Here is a 7,502-nt window from a genome sequence, read left to right as displayed (position 1 = left end):
CAAAATTCATTCTAATCTTTTGACTGCTGATGTTTCTCTGCTGCCAGTCTCAGAAGCTTTATGGATTTATGCACTTTCATATTTCTTCACTGAACACTCCACGGATTTTTGAGATACAGGAGAATTTAATAAAATTTCTGACTCTAATAACTGAAACAAGGTATCTTGAGAGAATTTCTAAATGTTATTTCATAAAGAAAAGTGATTCACTTATTAAAAGTCAATAGCAAAGAAATATTCCCATATATGTATATGTTTTTTATTATAAAAAAATATTAAAGTCTTCTTTCTACAGTATTTACACAGATCTCCAAAGATAAACTAAATGAACAAGAAAGAATTCAAGGAAAAAACACTTTTATAGATTTGAAAACCAAAACGGTCTTTATAATATTTATTTTCAAAAACAGGTTAAAAAGCGATTGACAAAGAAAATGTGATTATAGTGCTTAGAGCTGAAAATAACTGTGCGATGCATACCAAATACTACAAAAAAGAACCTCATAATTTATTAAATTCAGGAAAAGTGTTAAACATTACAACTGGGGGAAAATGCTATAGGATATAAAACAATAGGATTAAAAATGAAATGGCTAATAAGCATTTTATCTAAATAAAAAACAAAACAAAACTTTAAACTATGGGGACATTTTAAAATTTTTAACATAACTTTTTTTTTAGATGAAAGTGCCAAAAATACAATCTAAACCAAACAGTACTTAAGCAAAAATTGAAATGTGATAAAGGAATATTGATAGAGTTTAGCTAATCCAAAGAAGAGATACAGATACAGGCCCCAGTGGGCTTCTGGGGATTCTAAGTGACCCAGTGCTTCTAAGACATCTACTCTGTCTGAGTGATTCTCATATGTTCAACTCTCTGCTTGGATAGAGTCTTGTCTGGTGTAGAAAGTGAGTTATCTGTCATAATTAGTGGCCCTAAATCCTTAGAGTTAAATCTATCATATTGTGGCCCTAGAAGAGAGCTCCTGCCTGTTGGGAAGAACTCTTATCTATCTTGACAGACATGCCTACCGTGAACAAATAAACATGGCTAGGGGAACTGATTGCACCACACTGGTTCCCATGCCGAGACCTGTGGTCATGGAGTAGTGACTGGATTGGCTGTCACCAAAGAAGACAGGCACATTATGCTCACCAGATGAAACAAGAACAGCACAAATGTGTAGTGGATTAAGAGGAGATTTTCTTAAAGGAAGGTATTACAAAACTGTGTGGCAACATGTTCTTAAATCCTTTCTTGATAATCTTCCACCTACAAGGATTTTGAGGATGTTGACCTTCCAGGAAAAATAATGAATGGAGAATAAAACATCCCTCCCTTTTTTTGGCAAGGTCATTGTTGACCGTTACATGGGTTTAATGTACAAATGTAGATTGAAGCATGTGGAATTACCTAAACACTAATAAAGCAAATGAATTTTTATGTAGCTCCATCTCATTATGAAGGTTTAATCAAAATCACATATGATGAGATCTGCCAAGCACTTGTGTGGTCTTTAATAAAAAAGAAAAGACCATACTACCCAAGGCAATCTACAGATTCAATGTAATCCCTATCAAATTACTAATGGTATTGTTCACAGAGCTAGAACAAAGAATTGTAAAATTTGTATGGAAACACAAAAGATCGTGAGTATCCAAAACAATCTTGAGAAAGAACGGAGCTGGAGGAATCATGTTCCCTGACTTCAGACGGTATGACAGTTCTATAGTAATTAGGACAGTATGGTACTGGCACAAAAGCAGACATATGGGCCAATGGAGCAGGATAGAGACTAGAAATAAACCCACACACTTGTGATCAGTTAATCTAGAGCAAAGGAGGCAAGGCTATACAGTGGAGCAAACACAGTCTCTTCAATAACTGGTGTTGGGAACACTGGATAGCTACCTGTAAAAGAATGAAATCAGAACATTCTTTAAGGACATATGCAAACATAAGTGCCATATATAAAAATAAAATGGATTACAGACCTAAATGTAAGACCTAATACTATAAAAGTCCTACAGGAAAACTTAGGCAAACCACTCTTTTACATAAATCACAGCAATATTTTTCTGGATCTATCTCCTAGAGTAATGGAAATAAAAGCAGAAACAAACAAATGGGATCTGATTAAACTTAAAAGCTTCTTCACAGCAAGAGAACCTGTAAACAAAACAAAAGCCAACCTGTGGACTTGGGGAAAATATTTGCTAACAATAAGGGATTAATTTCCAAAATATATATATATAGTTTATACAGCTTAAGATCATAAAAACAACTCAATCAAAAAATGGGCAGAAGATCTAAATAAACATTTCTCCAAAGAAGATATACAGATTGTTACAGGCACATGAAAAGATGCTCAGTATCACTAATTATTAGAGAAATGCAAATCAAAACTTTATAGAGATATCACCTCACACGAGTTGGAAAGGCCAACATTAAAATATTTACATTAATAAATGCTGGTGAGGGTGTGGAGAAAAAGGAGCTCTCCTACATTGTCAGCGGGAATATAGATTGGTACAGCCACTATGGAGAACAGTATGGAGGCCCTTTAAAACTAAAAATGGAGCCGCCTTATGATCTTGCAATTCTACACCTGGGCATACGTCTGGAGAAAACTCTAATTAAAAAAGATACATGCATCCAAATGTTCACAGGTTCTCTATTTACAATAGCCAAGACATGAAAACAACTTAAATGTCCACTGACAGGTGAGTGGATAAAGAAGATGTGCTACATTATTTACAATGAAATACTTACTACTCAGCTTTAAGAAAGAATGAAATAATGTCATTTGCAGCAACATTAGTGGACCTATGTATGTATAACTGAATAAATTTGCTATACATTTGAAGCTAGCACAGTATTGTAAATTAATTGTACTTAAAAAAAAAAAAAGAAAGAAAAACAAAGGAAAAGAGAAAATGTCAAATGTTATCCAAAGGTCCCTGCTTCAATTTTCATCTTAACATACGAAAATTAGCAGAAGACCAGCGCCACATCAAGAATAAGATTACTTTTTAATAACATGGCCCAATCAGTGAACCAGATTTTATCCCATTAAATGAACAAAATAGGAGGATAAAACAGGGAGTAGATGAGAAAAAGGAAAGGGCAATTCTTTGCTCTACTATGTAACTTATTCAATTCGAAGTTTATAAATCTCACGGTGACCTAAGACTCCAGTCATGAATTTTCACTTGTCATTTGGATATAGTGGGCTTTATTTACAGAATTTAAAAGCTGAAGAGAAATGTTAATTTCATTAACATTTGAATGTTAGAGACTGTTTTCAGCTGCATACTTTCATATGAAGCTGATGCTCTTGGAAAATGAATAACTCTTTGAATTCAGGTTTCCTGACACACAGGAAGATTGTATGCTTCCAATATCCATAACTGCCTCTCTACAATTAAAATTGCTTCTTCATTAAAAAAAATCTACTTGTCCATCTCTCTGTCAATCAGTCTACTACAGTGTGTGTAATCTTAAGATTGCTTTCTCTATAAGATAATGTCTGATAATTAATTTCATCTCTGAGTTCAAGCTCAGTAAAAGTTTTACCTAGTCTCTTTGGCTTAAAAACAAACAAACAAACAAACTTGAATTCCTGAAGATTTTCCCCCAATATGTAGGTTTATTCCAAAGTTTCATTTCCTATGATTAGGGGAAATATTCCTTCATGTTGTACTCAGATGCTCAGTTGTGTCCAACTCTTTGACCTCATGGACTGGGGACCTCCAGGCTCCTCTGTCCATGGAATTTTCCCAGCAAGAATACTGGAGTGGGATGTCATTTCCTCCTGCAGGGGATCTTCCCGGCCCAGGGATTGAACCTATATCTCTTACATCCCTTGCATTGTCAGGAGGATTTTTTTTTTTAACCACTAGTGCCACCTTTCTTCATGTTAGTGGATCTCTTTCCTTTTTAACTATTTGATTAGGATATTCCCTAATTTCTCATGTAATTTTCATATGAAGCAGCCCCAGAACAGTTAGACACAGAGATACATAAACACACACATACATTCTGAAGTAGCCTTACTAGTGTAATGTTTCAAGTTAGAAATTTCTAGTTCATTTTAGGAATGGAGAACTATAGATTGGTTTTCTATAGGTTACCCTGAAATTTGATTCAGAGGGTGATATGTCATATCACGATATACCCACCCCTTTCCTGTCAATGAAATGTATAAGATCAGAAAGCCCTGCATTTTAACAATTGCATATCTCACCAATTTAGGTCAATATCACAGAACATAGCACCAAATAAACCCGGGTCTCTTGCATTGGCAGGTGGATTCTTTACCACAGAGCCACCTGGGAAGCCCATGGAAAATAAGGAAACGTAACTAATAATGATTTGTGTAAGTTAATTTACATAGGCAAAAGAAATAATCTAGAAATAAACATTTGCCTTAATAACAAAATGCTAACCAAACTTCTTAGGGAATATTGGAGAAAAATGCAGTTTTAATTTTAATATGCACATGAGATCAATTAATGTACCACATATGCAAATATAAAGGCAATGACCCTGATTCTGAATGCTTGTTATTTCTGGAGTTGGCATATGGCGCTCTCTAACAGCAGACGTAATGATTTCAATAAATTAGCTGCTAATACCATGTAATGCACTCTGATTTGTGTTAATTCAGGCATTGCTTAGCAATTTCATGTTAATTTTGTAAAGAAATCAGTTTTTAAGGCAGTATTAGAATTTTGTTTTGCATTAAGAGTTTAAAAATGGTAAGAATAAGAGCATTTTAATTCAGATGTTTTAGTAAGACAAAAACAGCTTCACAAAGTAGGGATGTGGAATGTGATTCACAACATTTAAATAAAAATTTGTTTCTAATAATCCAAAGTTTAAAAAAAATATTGCTTACTTTGAACAATAACCGTGGCAAAAGGTCAAAGGGTTTATAAAGCTCATATTAAAATAGCTGATGCTGAATGCTCCTCTTAAAGTCTTTTCCACCCTTTTATTTTTATTTGTCTGTGGAACATGACAAGGTTAGTCTGGTACTTACTGGTGGTGGTGGAGGTAATTGTTGTAGAAATAATATTCACAGATATGTACGTTTATGTAGGTATATGAATTATGTATACATATATAATGTTATATTATCAAATTTTATATATATATATATATACATATATATATGCATATATATATATATATGTCTCACAGACTTAAATAACAAACTTATGGTTGTCAGGGAGGAAGGATGGGGAGAAGGAATTGTTCAGGAGTTTGGGATCCTCATGTACTATATTTAAAATGGATAACCAATAAGGTCCTACTCTAGGGCATGGGGAACTCTGCTTAATGTTATATGTGATAGTTTGAATGGAGAGAAGGTTGGGGGTGAATGGATACATATATATATATATATGACTCAGTCCCTCTGCTGTCCACCCGAAACTATCACAACATTGTTAATGAGCTATACTCCAATACAAAATAAATAAGTAAAAAAAGAAACAATATCCACAGATATAGGCAGACATGTATAGGCAGACATGCACAGATATAGGCTAACTATATATGCTACATAACACACTAATTAGTTTTATTAAATTATTAAACATAAGATACTCTACAAGAGAAAAACATTTTCTTTTTGAACTATTCCAAGTAAAATCAAGAAACATTTTCTCTCTTTGAGGAAAATGTGGTTGCTGCTGAAGTGGAGCTGGATGCTGCCTGCTCCTGCTCCTGACTGATGGCTGTTCGCTCTGCCCAGGAACACAAAGGTCAGGAAGCTACACCACAGACTTGGCCCTTAAAAATACCAGCAAGGCTCCAGCGGAGCTAGAGGTGGCCATTCACTGGATTAGGAGCACTCTTATCAGCCCCAACTTGAAGTCCCTGGGGAAGGTATATGCTGACCTGATCAGAGGCACAAGGGAAGAAAATCTCAAAGTGAAAGGATCTGTTTGGATGCCTACCAAGACTGAGAATGACTACAAGGGAAACTCCTTGTGGTGAAGGTTCTAAGACTTGGGATTGGTTCCAGATGAGGATCCACAAGTGACTCATTGATCTGCAGGGTCTTTCTGAGGTTGTCAAGCAGATCCCTTCCATCAATACTGAGCCAGGAGTCCAGGTGGAAGTCACCATTGCTAATGTCTAAATCAACCTTTGTAATAAACTGATAGTTATTTAAAAAAGAAGCTTTATCTTTGGTCTTAAAGAGATGGATCAATTATAAACTTCAACTTATAAAAAGCTAATAAACATGAATGTTTCCTATATGATTCTTGTGGGAGAGTATAAAAATACAAATGAATACCAAAAAAATACAAAGTTAAAATTGTCCATTTTTCTTAGCATCTCATTTAACTTTCTACACTTCAGTTTCCTTACTAGGAATGGATTGATGATAATTAACTCATACAACTTTTATGGGAATTGAATGAGGTAAGATACACAAAGTGCCTGGCCAATGGAAAAGATTAAAGCTTTTGGTAAAGAACTGTGGCTAAATGCAAAATGCATAGTGTCATTTGATCAAACACAGGTGTTTCCTACCTAAATCCTCTTCTATCCATTCTCCACATTACAGCTAGTGTTACATCCAGCAAAAAACATAAATCTGATTCACATTATGACTCCTTTGCTTAATATTCTTCAAATGATACATCTAAGAAAAAAGCCAGCCTCCTTCCTGGGAAATACAAAGCCCTTCACATTCTGACCTCTATTTTCTTGTGTTGTCTGTCAGTCTTTGTAAATCATGTCTGTCATTCTGTCCACAATGAACTACTTGTATTTACATGAATAGGAGACAGTGTTAAATGTCCTCATGCACAATTAAAGCAATATCCTTTCGCCTGAAATGCTTACCATGATTTTAGTTTCCTAGGGAATTCCTACTGCTCCTTCTAGACTCTGGGATGTGATCATCGACACACCTGAGTAAATATTTTAAATCTCACCATTCCCACAATGCCTTGAATACCTTATACTTGAGCATATTGCAGTACATAAACATTTGTTTACAGGTCTCTTTCTCTCTACTGTAGGCTCTTAACATTACTGAGATTAGTACTGTACTTAACATATCTGTAAATGCACAATACTTAATACAGACTATAGCATATAGTATACTTTCAGTGAATATTTCCTAATTCTTATGGTGAAGATGATGCAGAATTTGAGCTCGCAAGACGTTCTGCCATTATAAGTTAGGGCTTGAACGGATCTTGGATATTTCAACTGAATCCTGCATTTATGAGATACCATTCCTGTTTCTCAGAAGCTGTGTTTCCATGTCTAATTCTGAAATGTTAAACTCATCGGGCTTTAGTTATAAATACTGGAAATATTGTTTTATTTCCCCATGATATAATCTTTGCTTTTCCTACAGGGTACTCCGTGTCTCACTGGCTCAAGAAAGCTTATCATCTTCATGAAGAGAAGAGAAGGTACAGCATATTCAGCCAGTGCTAACCAGGATTTGAGCATTTTGATGTTTCACT

The 7,502-nt window shown here is 34.8% G+C and overlaps 1 pseudogene; it reads left to right on the top strand.

Annotated features, from left to right (window-relative positions):
• The first annotated feature begins 4,587 nt into the window (after positions 1-4,587).
• Positions 4,588-6,154, top strand: LOC122696649 (annotated as a pseudogene).
• The last annotated feature ends 1,348 nt before the right edge of the window (positions 6,155-7,502 follow it).

This window comes from Cervus elaphus, chromosome 6 (genome assembly GCF_910594005.1).
Source record: "Cervus elaphus chromosome 6, mCerEla1.1, whole genome shotgun sequence".
Taxonomy (NCBI): domain Eukaryota; kingdom Metazoa; phylum Chordata; class Mammalia; order Artiodactyla; family Cervidae; genus Cervus; species Cervus elaphus.
This window is presented reverse-complemented; position numbering and strand designations above follow the sequence as displayed.